This window comes from Podarcis pityusensis (assembly GCF_964106645.2).
Source record: "Podarcis pityusensis genome assembly, chromosome: 4".
Lineage (NCBI taxonomy): Eukaryota > Metazoa > Chordata > Lepidosauria > Squamata > Lacertidae > Podarcis > Podarcis pityusensis.
Window position 1 is genome coordinate 98919626 of NC_138027.1, and position 16293 is coordinate 98935918.

Here is a 16293-nt window from a genome sequence, read left to right on the forward strand (position 1 = left end):
CTGCAGTTTGAGAATCACTGTAGTTTGGGGTTGGGGGAAGAGGTGAATTTTGGTAAAACATTCAGGGAGATGTTTGGTGACACTTCAAAGAGGCCCATAGATCTTTTTCACTTTCACTTTTAATATAAGTCCTCAAGCCCCTCACTAGCATCTACCTGGCACTGTATTAACTTAGATTGGAACAACCGTAGGCGCGTGTTACATCACTACATCTCTCACAGGCTGGAGGGTGAAAATGTATGTTTGCCCGTAACTGGCATAGATTTTATTCTGCCAGTTAGTGTCAGTGGCAGGGGGAAATTTTAAAATGGCTGACTCAGTATGGGGCAACCCCCATCCCCTTTCTGACAAGGCTATGGGTACATCCGATGTTCTACCGCAGACCTCGACCTCCTGAGTGTGTAGGATTGTTTTGAATCATAGAATCATAGAATCATAGAGTTGGAAGAGACCCAAGGGCCATTGAGTCCAACCCCCTGCCAAGCAGGAAACACCATCAGAGCACTCCTGACATATGGTTGTCAGGCCTCTGCTTAAAGACCTCCAAAGAAGGAGACTCCACCACACTCCTTGGCAGCAAATTCCACAGTCGAACAGCTCTTACTTTCAGGAAGTTCTTCCTAATGTTTAGGTGGAATCTTCTTTCTTGTAGTTTGGATCCATTGCTCCGTGTCCGCTTCTCTGGAGCAGCAGAAAACAACCTTTCTCCCTCCTCTATGTGACATCCTTTTATATATTTGAACATGGCTATCATATCACCCCTTAACCTCCTCTTCTCCAGGCTAATCATGCCCAGCTCCCTTAGCCGTTCCTCATAAGGCATCGTTTCCAGGCCTTTGACCATTTTGGTTGCCCTCCTCTGGACACGTTCCAGTTTGTCAGTGTCCTTCTTGAACTGTGGTGCCCAGAACTGGACACAGTACTCCAGGTGAGGTCTGACCAGAGCAGAATACAGTGGCACTATTACTTCCCTTGATCTGGATGCTATACTCCTATTGATGAGGCCCAGAATTGCATTGGCTTTTTTAGCTGCCGCGTCACACTGTTGGCTCATGTCCAGTTTGTGGTCAACCAAGACTCCTAGATCCTTTTCTCATGTACTGCTCTCAAGCCAGGTGTCACCCATCTTGTATTTGTGCCTCTCATTTTTTTTGCCCAAGTGCAATACTTTACATTTCTCCCTGTTAAAATTCATCTTGTTTGTTTTGCCCATATAGTATAGCTGCTCTCATCTGTATGGCTAATGCCAGTGTTCCTGTACCAGGCAAGGCCCAAGCACTCTCCCTGGTGTTGTCTTTTCATGCTAGACCTGGTGTTGTCTTTTCATGATTTGCATTCTGCATTTACCTCCAGTTTAACCCTTCTCTCCCTGGGGCTGCAATGCCATGGTCCCTCGATATGTTCAAGTCTGTTCATTCTAGGGCTGTGTGGTATTGCCTGGTGCACAATTTATTTTATTTTATTTTTTAATCACAGAGGACATAAATATGCAGTTGCTTCCTTCAGCTCTTCACCAAGGCTTAAAGCTCATGGAAGGCTCCATTTTCTGCTGCACCAAGCACATAAATTCTGAGCAACCAATCTGACAGTACTTTCTTGTAACAAGAGTTCTGATTACACTCCAACCCAATTCCTGTCTGCTTGCATTTAGCTCAACATATTTTGATATTATCTGGGGCTTCCTGATGTAAACTGAATTGCCTTTAGATGAAAAAGAAATCTCCAAAGAGAAGGCATACTTTTCACATTTTCAGTGCGAAAAGTTCAATCATCATTCCAGTCTGGCCATGGTATTGTGCATATGAAACAAGCACTGAGACAGAAAACATAAAATTATATGGTGGAGTTAATTGAAAATTATATAGTGGGTTTAATTGAAAACTCTGGAGGGGGAAAAAACTACAACTTGTGCCTTGTACTTTAATTACCAGACACTGGTACTTTGAAAAGGGAATATAGTGAGTTTTTGAAAATTAAAACTTTTATTTTAAGGGAATCACAAACCTACAAATTATGCAAACTGTGGCCTTAAAGCTCCTTAACATAATATGGTGGGGTTTTTTTAAAGATTGTACGCTATAAGGCAGTTGCAATGTATTGTAATATAGTGCTGACCTTCAACAAGAGAAACCTGGGTCAAAATCCCTATTCAGCCACATGCATTTCAGTCCTTACAAACAAACAAATATCTGTTTGTCATGGGGCACCAGTAGGCTATCCATGGCCTGCCTGCAGCTCATAGAGGTCAACTGCCACCAAACTCACTCCTCACCCTGTGCTCCCTAAGCCCAACAAACAGCTGCTATAGGGGTCAGCAAACCTTTCCAGCAGGGGCCAGTCCTCCATCCCTCAGACCTTGGGGGGGGGGACTATATTTTGAAAAATAACAATGAATGAATTCCTATGCCCCACAAATAACCCAGAGGTGCATTTTAAATAAAAAGACACATTCTACTCATGTAAAAATACACTGATTCCTGGACTGTCTGTGGGCCGGATTTAAAAGGCGATGGGGCTGGATCTGGCCCCCAGGCCTTAGTTTTCCTACCCATGGATTGGGAGGAACACAATTTACATGGGAAGAAGGATACATTCCCTATCTGTTCCATGCATCAATCAGTGGGGAAGGAAGAAGTTGATGATGGGATAGCCCTCATGGCTAAAAAGTTATCCACCCCTGCTATAGGGGATTAAAAGCCATGACAACAAGTCTTTTAAAATGCATTTCTTTATTTTTAGTCAAATTTTGAATTTAGCCAGCAAGGCCTGTGAATCTTGTCTTCTTGCTCTACGAATCTTAATTTCCTTTCACAAATAAAGATTCCAAGAGTTGAACACTGATCTAGACAGAAAGAAGCTGGCACATGCTTGGGTCCTTACAAAAATGGACATCCAATATTACCGTTTTCAATTAGCAATAATCATGCCTTGGGTGAACCTCATTTTGTATCACCTCACAATATGGAGGACAATGAAAGCAGTTGATACGGCCAACTGCATGTTATCAAATGTTGACTAGTGAACATATACATGAATATGTGAACTGGCCGGTAAGAGTCCTTTTTAACAGCCTACAAAAATTAGCTGGAGGGCACAAATGGAAATAATGTAATGGAAATAAGAATGAAATCCTATCTTAGGTACATTTACTCAGACGTGAGTTCAATGGGGCTTGCTTTCAGGTAAGTAGCTATAGCACTGCAGCCCAAGTTTAATATACCTAAATGAATGCAGAATTATTGGCTATTACATGAAGCATTTTATCTGTTGTCCTCTTTTCTCACAAAAGCATTCCGATATCTCCAAAATACATGTTTCTTTCAAAGCACTAGAAAACTCATTTTAATTACTGTTTTTTAAAGAGTGAATCTCTTATTAAAGTATGTATAAGTAATTCTAACTAAATGTGACAGGAAAATTGGCAAGACTGCACATGTGTGCACATACTACTTTGTGCTATGGAATAATCAATATAGCTAATTCAGGTCTTATAGTATTTGCTTAATTGATTGGTTCAAAATAAGCTCCAGCAATTGACATTGTAAGTCAGGAAGGGCCTTCTTGGATACATTAACATTGCGTTCTTGGACACCTGTTGAATTCTTCATTTTGTCCTATTGCACAGCACATATATATATATATATACAGTGGTACCTTGGTTCTCAAACGTAATCCGTTCCGGAAGACAGGTTTCTGAAACATTCGAAAACCGAGGCATGGCTTCCCATTGGTTGCAAGAGCTTCTTGTACTCAGTGGAAGCCGCATCACACGTTCAAGTTCTGAAAAACGTTCAAAAACGGAAGCATTTTTGGCATTTGAGAACCAAAATGTTTGACAATGGAGGCGTTCGGTAACCAAGGTACCACTGTATTCCCATTGGGAGAGGGCTCTTTCTGTTTTGCAATTTCCTTCATGGGGCAGAGTCATCATTAAGCATTCTATGGTGCTGGATAACACCCTCCAGGCCCTATAATTTTCAACAAACCCCAGATATTTGTGAAGATAAAAGGCTTGGCAGGTCAGGAAGTACACAAGGTCAACATTTCAGAGGCTGAATGCTCAATGGAAAATGACACTATTAGCAAGATTTAGTTAGGATTAAAACACATATCCCTTGAACATTAATATCTTTTAAGAGTTATGGTTTCTTTTTTCTCTCATATTAACTAAAAAATGGACTCAGCTACACAGGTCAATTATAACGTTAAAATGTATTATAAAATGTGACACCAGGGGGCGTTGTACAGCAATCAAGGTAAATTTGCTTTGAGAACTATATAACTGTTCTTTTCTTAGCGTTTTTTTAGATCCGGGTAGTTCTAGCCAATATTGTCAATAGGCAAGTCACTCATATAGTCTCACGTTTCATTTCTTTTCTTTTAAACAACAACTTTTGCGACTCTGGCAAGAATGTCTGGTGCATAGTTTGATTTAACAGCAGCTTTTCCTGATGCAAATTGTAGCTTCAGAAGAAGCATTTTTGCTCAGGACTGCAGAAAGGAAGAAAGTGGTTAAATTGCCCCTCCATATTTGCTGTGATCTCGAGAATTATATTAAAATAAATAGCTGAACTGATGCTGTTTGCGTTTGTTTTAAAACTTGTGCATTAAATGCAAAGATTTGTTCAATGTTATGTCTAGTGCAACCCTTATATGAGCCTGACTCAGACTTCCTAAGTACAGTGGTACTTCGGGTTACAGACGCTGGAATAAAAGACAGGGAAAGAGGTGTTGTGAAGTGATGGTAAATTCAGCTTCCTGATATGACAGAGCCCATGCCAAAGCACAAATGTCTGGGGAGCACTGTGGCTGCCTACTCTTGTGGAGATTGCACAGCTCTTCCATGGTTGTAGAACCATGATAGCACCATAAGAAGCCAGTGAGCCAAAGAGTGGTGATTCCCATATCTGGGAACTGTTTGGCACAAAGGGATTCTGCCTCTCTTGTTTACAAGTACAGTGGTACCTCGGGTTACAGACGCTTCAGGTTACAGACTCTGCTAACCCAGAAATAGTACCTTGGGTTAAGAACTTTGCTTCTTAACAAACAGAACAGAAATTGTGTGGTGACGGTGCGGTGGCAGCGGGAGGCCCCATTAGCTAATGTGGTACCTCAGGTTAAGAACAGTTTCAGGTTAAGAACAGACCTCCAGAACGAATTAAGTTCTTAACCAAAGGTACCACTGTAGTAAATAATATAGTTTCTTTGGGAAATGGAATGGAAGAGATAAACTGTTCTTATCCACTTATGTGCCCAGGCACCACATCACCTGCTGCCCTGTCTCATGTAGAGTAACCAGACAAGACAACATACCTCAGGTCAAATAATGCCATAATTTTTATCGATTACAGATCTAAGAGGTTTGGCATACACATTGGGGACAACCATTGACCTCCAGCCTGCCTGCTGGAAGTATTTCCTGTAGGGTCAGCCCAGAAGAGAGGGAGCCTATGACTTACATCAAATAGGAACACCCTCACAGGATTGCTGCCTTGAGGAGTGCTGTGGCCCTGCCTGAGCATCTAGACAGAAGCAACTCCTCCCAAATGCCTATAATGGGGTACCCTTTCCTTCAGAGGGGCAGGCAGAGGCTACAACCTTCTCTCTGATGAAGACCAAGGCTCATCCAATGCCAAACCACCCAAAGTTGTGACAGTTGCTATGAGGCAGACAAAACCACCAGGCGAGAGCCAATTGGTCTAGTGGGAAATTCCTGCCCGGCCTCAAATGCAGCAAGCAACAAAATCCATAGCAAGCTCAAGCACAGAAAACAGAAATAATACAAAGAGAAGGAAGGAGTAAGTAACAAAACTTACTGAACGCTGTTGTTTTATGAACGTTCTGGAAGAGAGGTCGAGAGACAGATTTGTGTGTGGAGGAGCTGTTGATTTAAAAAACGCAAAAGCAATTATTGGCCGATGGGGAGCTGACCTGAGACAAAACTATAAAGGTGGCAACTGCCATGCTGTGAAACAGTTATAGGATTTGCATCTTGACAATTAAACAAAGCTCAGAATGAGTGCATAAACCAAGTGCAGGACTCACAACAAAGGTTTTTGAATCTGGGTGGGTGTTTTCATTGTGGAGGAATGCATTCAGTTTCTGTATGTAAACAGAGAATGTCCCACTGCTATAAATCTTATTCTTTCTTCTTTGGTGATCACTTGTAACCAAGTAAGATTGTCTACACCAGATCCAGCTAAATGCCCAGTTTTTCCTGTATCTTTACACTGGCTTAACTTACTCCAACTTGCTTTATGTCAGGTTCTTGAGCATTGGACTGGTCCCTTAAATATTGTCTCCAGTTATTATTGCTTATTCTTGTGCTTTTCCTACCCAGCTTTGAGTTACCCTGCTCATCAACTAACAACCTCTTAAAGGGTAAAGGGACCCCTGACCATTAGGTCCAGTCACGGACGACTCTGGGGTTGTGGCGCTCATCTCGCTTTATTGGCCAAGGGAGCTGGTGTACAGCTTCCAGGTCATGTGGCCAGCATCACTAAGCCACTTCTGGCGAACCAGAGCATCACACGGAAATGCCATTTACCTTCCCACCAGAGTGGTACCTATTTATCTACTTGCACTTTGACGTGCTTTCGAACTGCTAGGTTGGCAGGGGCAGGGACCGAGCAACGGGAGCTCACCCCGTCACGGGGATTCGAACCACCGACCTTCTGATCGGCAAGCCCAAGTGGCTCAGTGGTTTAACCCACAATGCCACCCGCATCCCAACAACCTCTTATTCTGGGCCTATAAATTGAGTAACCATGCTGCATATTAAATAAGAACATTTTCATTGAGGATTCCTACTTGCACTGGAATTTAGCTCCAAACTTATTTAGAAAATATAAAAGAAAGCCCAATGGAGAGGAATATTCTCCAAAACACAGCAAGCAGTAATTGCAACAGTGAATGCTGTCTGTACTGAGGTAATAGCACTTTCCAAGTAAATTTTTCACACAAGAATTTAATGGTGACATTAGGGGAATATAATAGGAATTTCTCTCTTGCCAATAGCGTCTCCTTGGCAGCTATGCTAAAAAGCTTGTCAGCTGCAGCTATTCAAGTTATATACCACCCAGAAACTTTTCCTCCCTCCTCTGCAGATTAGGGACACACAGAGAGAGAGAGAGCCATGTTATTTTGCACCCAAAAAGCAACCAATATTGTTTTGTCACAGGCAACACTTGGGATAAGAAAACCTTTCTGAGAGCAAGCAGCCCTACATACTTCCCCATTCTGTGAGAAAGACAATTGTTTAGTAAGCAGAAGAGACTGCAAATAAGGTACACTCATATTTGTGTACACTACACAGATATTTGTGTAGTATACAATGCCAACGCTATAAGAAATGCAGAAACAACCGCCACCAGCAAACTGGAGAGGTTGCCCCACATTCTGAAACCTTGAACAAGAAGGGTTCCAGATTGTGTTACATTCACTGTATGGATGTTGGAGGCCAAGAACCATGAGGTGTAGAGGGCATCATTAGTGGCATAACTTTGCTGCCCATGTGTGGAGTGACTCCGTCATGTGGTTAACGTAGCTGAGATGATTGTAGGCATTAAGGAGGCTGGAGGTCTCTCTAGCATCTAGGCTTTCCTCTTCGAGAGAAATGTCTCAGTCTGGCCAGAGAGATTGTTCATTACTAAACAGAGGGTATCACTGATAGCTCTCCACACATGGTGTTGCGACTGTTCTCAGTTGCCCACCAAATGTCCTTGTTGTCGATCAACATTAGATTTTTTCCATTATTCTTATTTGCTCCTTCTTTCAAATGAGCAAATGTGCCTGCTTTATCATAGCAGTAATTTTAAGGAACACTGCACATTAAAACATTGTGAAAATCACTAGAACACATTATGCCAAATCTAGTTTGATGAATAAGCTTTAGGGGAATCAGGCAGTTCCGTGTGAAGCTCTTTCCATAACACTATCTCCCTCAAACATGCTTTTCTCTTCTTATTTGACGTGAAAGAGATGGATATGGAGAAAGTGTTCATTTAAAATTTTCAGTTTCTAACTGCCAGTTGTGGTCTATTTTGTGTGTGTGTGTGTGTGTACGTGTATGTAGTTAATGATATCATTTTAAAAAATGAAATTGAGCTTTTTGTTAATATGTGGCTTTTGATTGGATTAATTACAACAGATACATTCTCTGGAAACTGGGGACAAAGAAATAATTTGTGTCAGCAGAAGCAGACTATATTTAAAACCTTCTGTTCAAATCTCTGCAATATTACTGTTCTGTAAGTATGATATGCCCATATAGGAATAATATGAAAAATAATCTTTATATATGTGGGCAGCCTCATGCAAGTAGACTTCTGCTCAGTCAAAATTACTCGCCATTATCTCTGGAACACATTTGCTGGGTGGAGATGGAATTTGTTCTACCCAAATCAGTCATGTGTATTTTTACCTACTGTAACATTCTGTTTCTATGAATTTGTGCAAATCAATACTTACCACTTATTTTGACTTGGGCATGATATAGCCATGATCTATTTTGAATCCACTGATTTCAATAAGAGGTAGAAAGAGATATGCTCTCTTCATTTGAAATCATTAATGAATTAAAGATGTCCCTTCCGTCTTATAAGTATTTAACTTTGACTGCATCATGCCCATATTTTACACTTTGCTGTTTTTGTTCCTTAGTTGGATCCTCAACATCAAATAATAATGAAAATCAAGCCCTAATCTTTGGTTGTATTTCCCAGAAAGTTGGACTTTTCTCCTTTAATATATATTTCAATCTGAGAAAACGACATCTCAGCAAAATGAAAACAAATGACAGTGCTATCGCGAACGAGACAATGTATTATTTTAAAATGTATGAAATGGTCCATGCTCTGCCCTATGACAGTTAAGTGTTCAAAATGAGACAGCTAAAAAAAAATGTAGTTAACTCGTTCAAGGAGATATGAAAGTGAGGCTCCCTTATAATGTTCCTCCCTCCTATGTGTAGACAAAGAGGTACAGAGAAGAGAAAGCCGTGGATTAAAATAAATGTTCTCAGTGCAGAAAATGAAATGAAGGCAGCAGGCTTTGTGTCAGAAAAGACAAATACTGGGTTTTGGAGGGTTGTTTCAATGTCATTTAACGCACACACATGCACACACAGATGCCATTGGATAACATAATTAATTAAAGGTACCAACAGATGGAAGAAGAACAGTTGGAAGTGAACTGAGAAGCAAGCACTTTTGAGAACATTTGCGCCAATTGGCCTATAGGCTTCATATTCACTAGAGTTTTCCTCATTCGAGAGTGTTCAGGATTATAGCTAATGTTTGTAATTACTCGGGAACTGTTCCTAAAGCATGTGATAGTTTTAGATCTCTTCTTACCTCCTGTTCCTCTGATAGTGATCTGTCACTCTATTGTAGACTCTTAGAAAAAGAACTTGTCACACACATTGACACCCTCCGTATGCCTCCAATTGTAAGATGTAAATAAATGTTTCTTTCTTTAATTAACATAGAAAGTTCACCAAGGATTTATAACAAAAAATTATTCATCTTTAACGCTTCTGAAGTTGTACTGGCAGGGCAAATGTATTAGTATAATGATCAGGCTTCAAAGAGCTCAGAGAATGAGGTCAAAGAGCCAGTGACTTACAGTAGTTTGAATAGGGTTCAAGTCTCCATTAAGCTAGGAAGCTTATTAGTTGATTTGGGGCCACTGATGGACTCCTGGACTAACGAAACTGACGGGGTTGCTGTGAGCAGAAAATGGGGAGGCGGAAACATCTGTATGCCAACCTGAGCTCCAGGGAAGAAAAAATGGAATATAAATATAATGCAGAAATAAATCTCATTGACCCATACAAGAATCCTATAAATACAACCCTATAAGAATCCATACAAGAATCCTATAAATACAATCACTCTTGTTATTTAGAGTGCTTGTTTTGACCTGTTAAAGCTTTAAATCAGGAATAGGTGAGGTTTGGTTGGATGGGAAGATGGCTCAGCTGGCTAGAGTGTGGTGCTAATGATGCCAAGGTTGCAGGTTCAATCCCTGTATGGGGCCGTTGCATATTCCTGGTTGGACTAGATGATCCTCAGGGTCCCTTCTAACTCTATATTTCTATAAACATCCCTGATTATTGGCCATGCTGGCTGGGCTGATGAAAATTGGAGTCCAGCAGGCGTCTATAAGATTGACGGGCATTCAGGAGTACACGTGGTGCCACACTAAAGGGAAGATCCCTCAAAAATGCAGCAGAGACACTGTGTGGCACTTAGAGAAACGCAGGTTCTGTAGACTGAAGTGGCTGAGTCGGCTCTTATGGGGTCAAACCATATAGTGAAGTGAGATCATGACAGAGGCGAGATTTGAGGTGAGTCTGTTAGCCTCATTTTTGCTCTTTGTATGGCATCACATTCCAGTCAATTATTCATTCTGTGATTCCTTTGTAACAAACTATCACAACTTTGCTAATCCCCACTCTCTCCTGAAGTGTAATATACTTATGGATAATCCCCCATTTGTTTTGGCTGCATGTTTCTCTAGCAGAAATAAAACGTTGCTTCTGCTGCTGAATTGGAAGACTGTTTGAAAGCATGTAACACAAAGAACCAGCATTTTGTTTAAAAACGGCACATGGAGTGCTAGATTCTGCACTCTCTGAAGCCAGTTATGCTTCTTATGAAGTCTATAGGAACAAGGAGTGAAGTAGTGAGGAGTTTAAGTCAGACATCTAAAGGGCCAAATATTTATTTTGATTTCCTAGGTTGTGGATATGAGATCCCTGAATACAGACTGGGCTATTCAGTTGAGCAAAACATGGCAGTTTATATGTGGAAAGGAACAGGATCCCCACTGTTTGCGATGCCTGTGATCTTGATCTGTGTTATTCTACCCAGATCCTATGTTAGTGCAAATGATTTGCATGTCACATCTTCTTTGTGCTTTATCTGGAACCCTGCAAAATGCAGAAGTCCCTGCATGGAGATCCTATATTCCTGAACTCCCTGTGCACAGAACCATTCAAGAGAGCTGGATCCATAGCTGTCAACATTTCCCTTTTTTTATGGGAAATTCCCTTATTCCGAATAGGATTCCTGGCAAGAAAAGGGAAAAGTTGACAGCTATGGCTGGATCAGTGTGTGGTTAGGTTTAGGGCGAGCAGGAATGACCTTAACCCTCCTCCATGATTGACCATCCCCTGTTTGGCTGACGGTTAGTTTAGGCATTCTATCAAAACCGTCTGCCACTGTTAGATAAGCTGAAGGTATGAAACTGTTCCAATTTATAATGGTCTATTCCAGTCCACGGCTGTTTGGCTCATTTCCCTGTATCGACATTCCTCCTAGAAATGGGATTTTCCATATTTTCTCTGGAATTGCTATTTCACCTAAACTGAAATCCAGGTCACACGAAAACATGAGAAGAATTTTGAGGGACAGGAAAACAGCTTCAATAATTTCTAGAGTGTTTTTGCATATATTTAGGCTGTGAAATTTACTTTATAGGAGAAATATTTGACAAATTTTGACTGAAACCAGAATATCTTTTTTGTGGGGCACTGGAATAGCTGGTACTCCAGACAACTCATGGCTATCAACCAGAATCTTCTTCCTGAGTCAGAGGTTCTCAACAAAGCCTTGCTAAAGTGAAATTTAAAGATAGGATTGTACTTCTCTTATTGTCCATTGGCATGAGTGTAGTTCTCAGACACATTTAGTTAGTTAGTTCATAAAAATTATATACTGCTTGATTGAAAAAAAAATGCACACCTCAAAGTGGTTTACAAAGAAAAATCATACAACAGTTAAAACACTAAAACAGATTAAAATTACCTCATTTCTAAGCACCTATGTCCACTAAATTGCTGTATAACTCAAATTATATGACTTTTTGCATTGTTTTGATGAGTGACAGTCTTTGTCATTACGGTGAAGTATATAATATCCTTGAACTGACTCCATCTTTTGTCATTCTCCTCTAACATGTCTGTTCAGAGATTATTATTTTTTAAGAAATCAGCACTACAAATTTATCTTGTATTCATTTTCATATCCCCAGCACTAAGACCTACCCTTTGTCCCCCTTAGCATAGCTGGGCTTTGTTCTTTGCTATTCAGTGGATATTGCCACCAGCAGTAATGCTATGCAATATAATGAGAATGAAATGTGCCTGTTAAAATTAGCAATGCCTCTGCTTTGGGCTAAAAATGTAGGCAGTTTCAAACCTTGATAGCAAGTGAAGGGTGAAGACATTCTTTCTGTCTCCTAAGTTTTTGTCATCCATGTAATAGTAGTGGAGCATAGTAATAAAATAGTTGCAGGTAATGGGTAATTTCCTTTTAAGTAATTTCCTGCTTACATCCATATGAATCCTCCAGAAATGAACTGCGACAGTAATCGAGCATTATGTTACATCAACTGCTGCAGAGAGAATAATGATAAGTTTTCTTGCAACTTAACAGGAATTCCATTGGCCTTTGAAAACTTCCATCAAAATACAAGCAATGCTTCTATTACTTATATATTAAATAATGCTACAGAATTAAGGAGTCAGACATTTTGTTATGTGTTGTATGTTCTGTAAATAAGTATGTATGCTTAATATCCATATAGTTAAAGGTCCGTATAGTTAAAGCTATGGTTTTCCCAGTAGTGATGTGTGGAAGTGAGAGCTGGACCATCAGGAAGGCTGATCACCGAAGAATTGATGCTTTTGAATTATGGCGCTGCAGGAGACTCTTGAGAGTCCCATGGACTGCAATAAGTTCAAACCTCTCCATTCTTAAGGAAATCAGCCCTGAGTGCTCACTGGAAGGACAGATCCTGAAGCTGAGGCTCGAATACTTTGGCCACCCCATGAGAAGAAAAGACTCCCTGGAAAAGACCCTGATGCTGCGAAAGATGGAGGGCACAAGGAGAAGGGGACAACAGAGGACGAGATGGCTGGATAGTGTTCTTGAAGCTACAAACATGAGTTTGACAAAACTGCGGGAGGCAGTGGAAGACAGGAGTGCCTGGCGTGCTCTGGTCCATGGGGTCACAAAGAGTTGGACACGACCAAACGACTAAACGACAACAATGCTTAATATTAAAAAAAAACCATCAAAATATTGTCCGACTAAAGTAGCACAGGAAGAATCATCTGGATTCACCTCAAAATAACTCTAGCCTTGACTTTAAGCTACATAATCATCTATCTTTAAATCAGTTGACATATGTCTCACTTCTTTCAATAGTAAAATGTACTATCTTATATCGCAATCTGAAAAACACCATGCGCAAATATAAATTCCCTTGATTTCAGAGGTACTCCCCTTCAAAGCAGTGAATTTAGGGCAGGCCTGCATAATTTATGCCCACCAAACTGAACTCTCTCTATCCCTCTGTCAGTAGTAACATGTTTCCATCACAGTCTTTAGGGGAACAATCCTAAAACGCTGGGATGAGCTGCTCAGGGTCCATAGAATAACATGGAACTCCCTCTCTATAGTCAGAGAGGGAGACCTACAGTCGGAGAAGGAGGCTTGCCACCTGAGTCCTCCTCTGGTGGAAAGTTTCATCATCAGTGCTTCAATGTCAAGTGAGCTATTAAAAGGGCCATGACAGAGAAATTTAGAGAACTCATTGGATCCACAGGATTCAAAGCCTTCCTGTTCCCCTGATATGCTCCTGAAAACTGGTCACAAAACTACGTCAGCCCTGGAGGTAATGTAATTCAAATAAAATCAAATTAAATTTTACTATTACGGTCAATGATCAGCGCAAGATTTGATGGAAATAATTGACCATCCAACTATGGTGAATGGAGATGAAATTAACAAAGAAATCCTATGGCAGGGGAAAGGAGAAAAAGCAGTCTTCCTACAACTTCCATTCTAGCCAGCACAAGCCTTTGACCCCCAGACTTAATACATCCACACAATCCCGCCACATGTGCTGGTAGGTGCCAATTTATTGACAACCTCCAAATATTATTGAACTTCAGCTTCCATATAGGGATGAAGGAGGAATTATTTTGCTCTACTTTTTTTGCAGTGGAGCAACCCTATGCTTCTGTGCATGCTTGGGCATCAGAAAGCAACTCTCGGTTAGATTATATGCGTCTTTCGGATTTCCTGATACAGATTTGGTGTGGGAAAAGTGCACATAAAAACATATTCTATGTAAATGGCAAATGATTTATGTGATCTGAAGAGAAACCAGAATATACATGTATATTTTAAGTACAAGAGGAATATAAAATGCTTATTTTATGGATGAATGTATTGGAAAGCATTGAAAAGTACACATTTAACTTTTAAAGTGTATTTTGTGTATACAATTTAAATGTGAGCTTTTGTGTATTTTTCTTAAAAATCAGCACAAAACAGAAGGGAACAGACCTATAATGAGACAGATATCAATGTTCAACTCATCCTTGCTTCCTTCAGCTCCAGCCAGTATGGCCAATAGTAAGTGATAACTATTGAAGTCTAGCAACATTTGGAAGACCATAGGTAACACACTCCTGCCTCAACCTGTCCTTATACGGAAACTTTTCCAGTGGTTAAATTCTGATATTCCCTCACTCAGCTCATGCCCCAATGTGAGGATGACAAGGTACATTTTTGCTCAATTCCCTGCAGTCAGTGTGTTATTCCCTGCAGTCAGTCTGGCATCCTTACTGGGTCCTTTGTAGATGGCCTTCCGTTTTGTTTTGTTTTGTTTTGTTTTGTTTTGTTTTGTTTTGTTTTGTTTTGTTTTGTTTTCTAACCCCTTGCAGCTGCTGATCCAGTAAGGCTTCATCTACCATGTTTGAGGCCTGCAGATTCTCTTCCAGGTTTGTTTGACTATCATTCTGGGGTTGTGAGCACTTTGGATAAGTTAAGACTGCGGAAACCATAATCACATCTGTGGTAACAAATCCCACAGTTTAACTGTGCTTAGAAAAGATACAACACAAACCTGTCTTTCACTGTCGTCTTCAAAACGAGTTTGGTAGTGAACAAGTTGTATTTCAGAAAAGCTTGCTTGCCATTACTGATCTAGTAAGCTTCCAAGCTTTGGGTGCCCTCACAGTTTGAAAGCAACTGGCCTAATACCCTTGCAACAGAGACATGCCATCATGGTTTGTGATATTGTGCTGCCACAGTAATTGGTATGTCCCGCCCTAAAGCACTTCTTTTCTAATGTGGGAAGTTGTAGGATTCAGCCATAACAGTTCTGAACTCCCTCGGCTATTTTGACATTGTTCCCATATAAGTTGGACCACAGAATCCTAGCATCATTTATCATAGTCTGGTAGAAATACGAGGCAGTTGTTTATAGTGCACAGAATCTATGTGACATATAATGCAGGGATGTGTATCTTTGCAAGAGCTGACTGGCAAGTGTGAAAAATGGTTCTCAGTAGTGATGAAGACTTTTCTCATCCAGGACTGCTCGGAGGGGATTTCCCTGGAGTACAGTTTGGAAAATCAAAAAACCAGGGCAGAGGCTTCAGCTAAGCGGAAAAGGAACATTGTCATTAGCTGTTATATAGGGGGCAACCTTGTTGAGAAGGTTAGAAAAACTCAAGGAGGAGAACTAAGGATTCTTATGCTAATCAAGTAGCACTGTTGTGCAACTAAGTTTGAATATAATAGAGCTGTGGGATGGGACATGGCTCTCTCTCTCTCTCTCTCTCTCTGTGTGTGTGTGTGTGTATTCTTACTGCTATTAATTTGTTTACTTATTTATTGAATTTATATACTGCCCTATACCCGGAGGTCTCAGGGCAGTTCACAAAATAAAATCAAAATGCAAAATACATAATCAAAATAAAAGTAATAATATCCCAATAACACCCCCTCCAAACCCCCCCCCCCACATTTTAAAAAGGCATAGGATGCCAATCAAATCAACCAAAGGCCTGGTTAAAAAGGAACACTTTTGCCTGGTGCCTAAAGGTGTATAATGAAGGCGCCAGGCAAACTTCCCTGGGGAGAGCATTCCACAGATGGGGAGCCACTGCAGAGAAGGCCTGTTCTCGTGCTGCCACCCTCCTTACCTCTCAAGAAGGAAGCACATGATGAAGGGCTTCAGAAGATGATCTCAGGGTCCAGGTAGGTTCATTTGGAAGGAGGCGATCCCTGAGGTATTGCAGTCCTGAGTCTGGATTCATCCCTGCCATTGTGGGCAGATTCCTGCTACTGAGATGGCCCAACCTCTTAGCACAGTTTTCACAAGATCAGGTGCTAACAAAGGTGGGGAGCAAAGCCAGGATAGCATGCTCTATTGTCAGTATATGGAAACATCGCAGCTGCAAACAGCCAGCTTGCTGACATCACATGATGC

The 16293-nt window shown here is 40.8% G+C and overlaps 1 long non-coding RNA gene across 1 annotated transcript; it reads left to right on the top strand.

The window, feature by feature from the left end:
* The first annotated feature begins 6937 nt into the window (after nucleotides 1-6937).
* On the top strand, nucleotides 6938-9169 carry LOC308474920. Its single transcript, XR_013985041.1, has 3 exons — nucleotides 6938-7286; nucleotides 8150-8249; nucleotides 8662-9169. It is a non-coding gene; the product is annotated as an uncharacterized lncRNA (long non-coding RNA).
* The last annotated feature ends 7124 nt before the right edge of the window (nucleotides 9170-16293 follow it).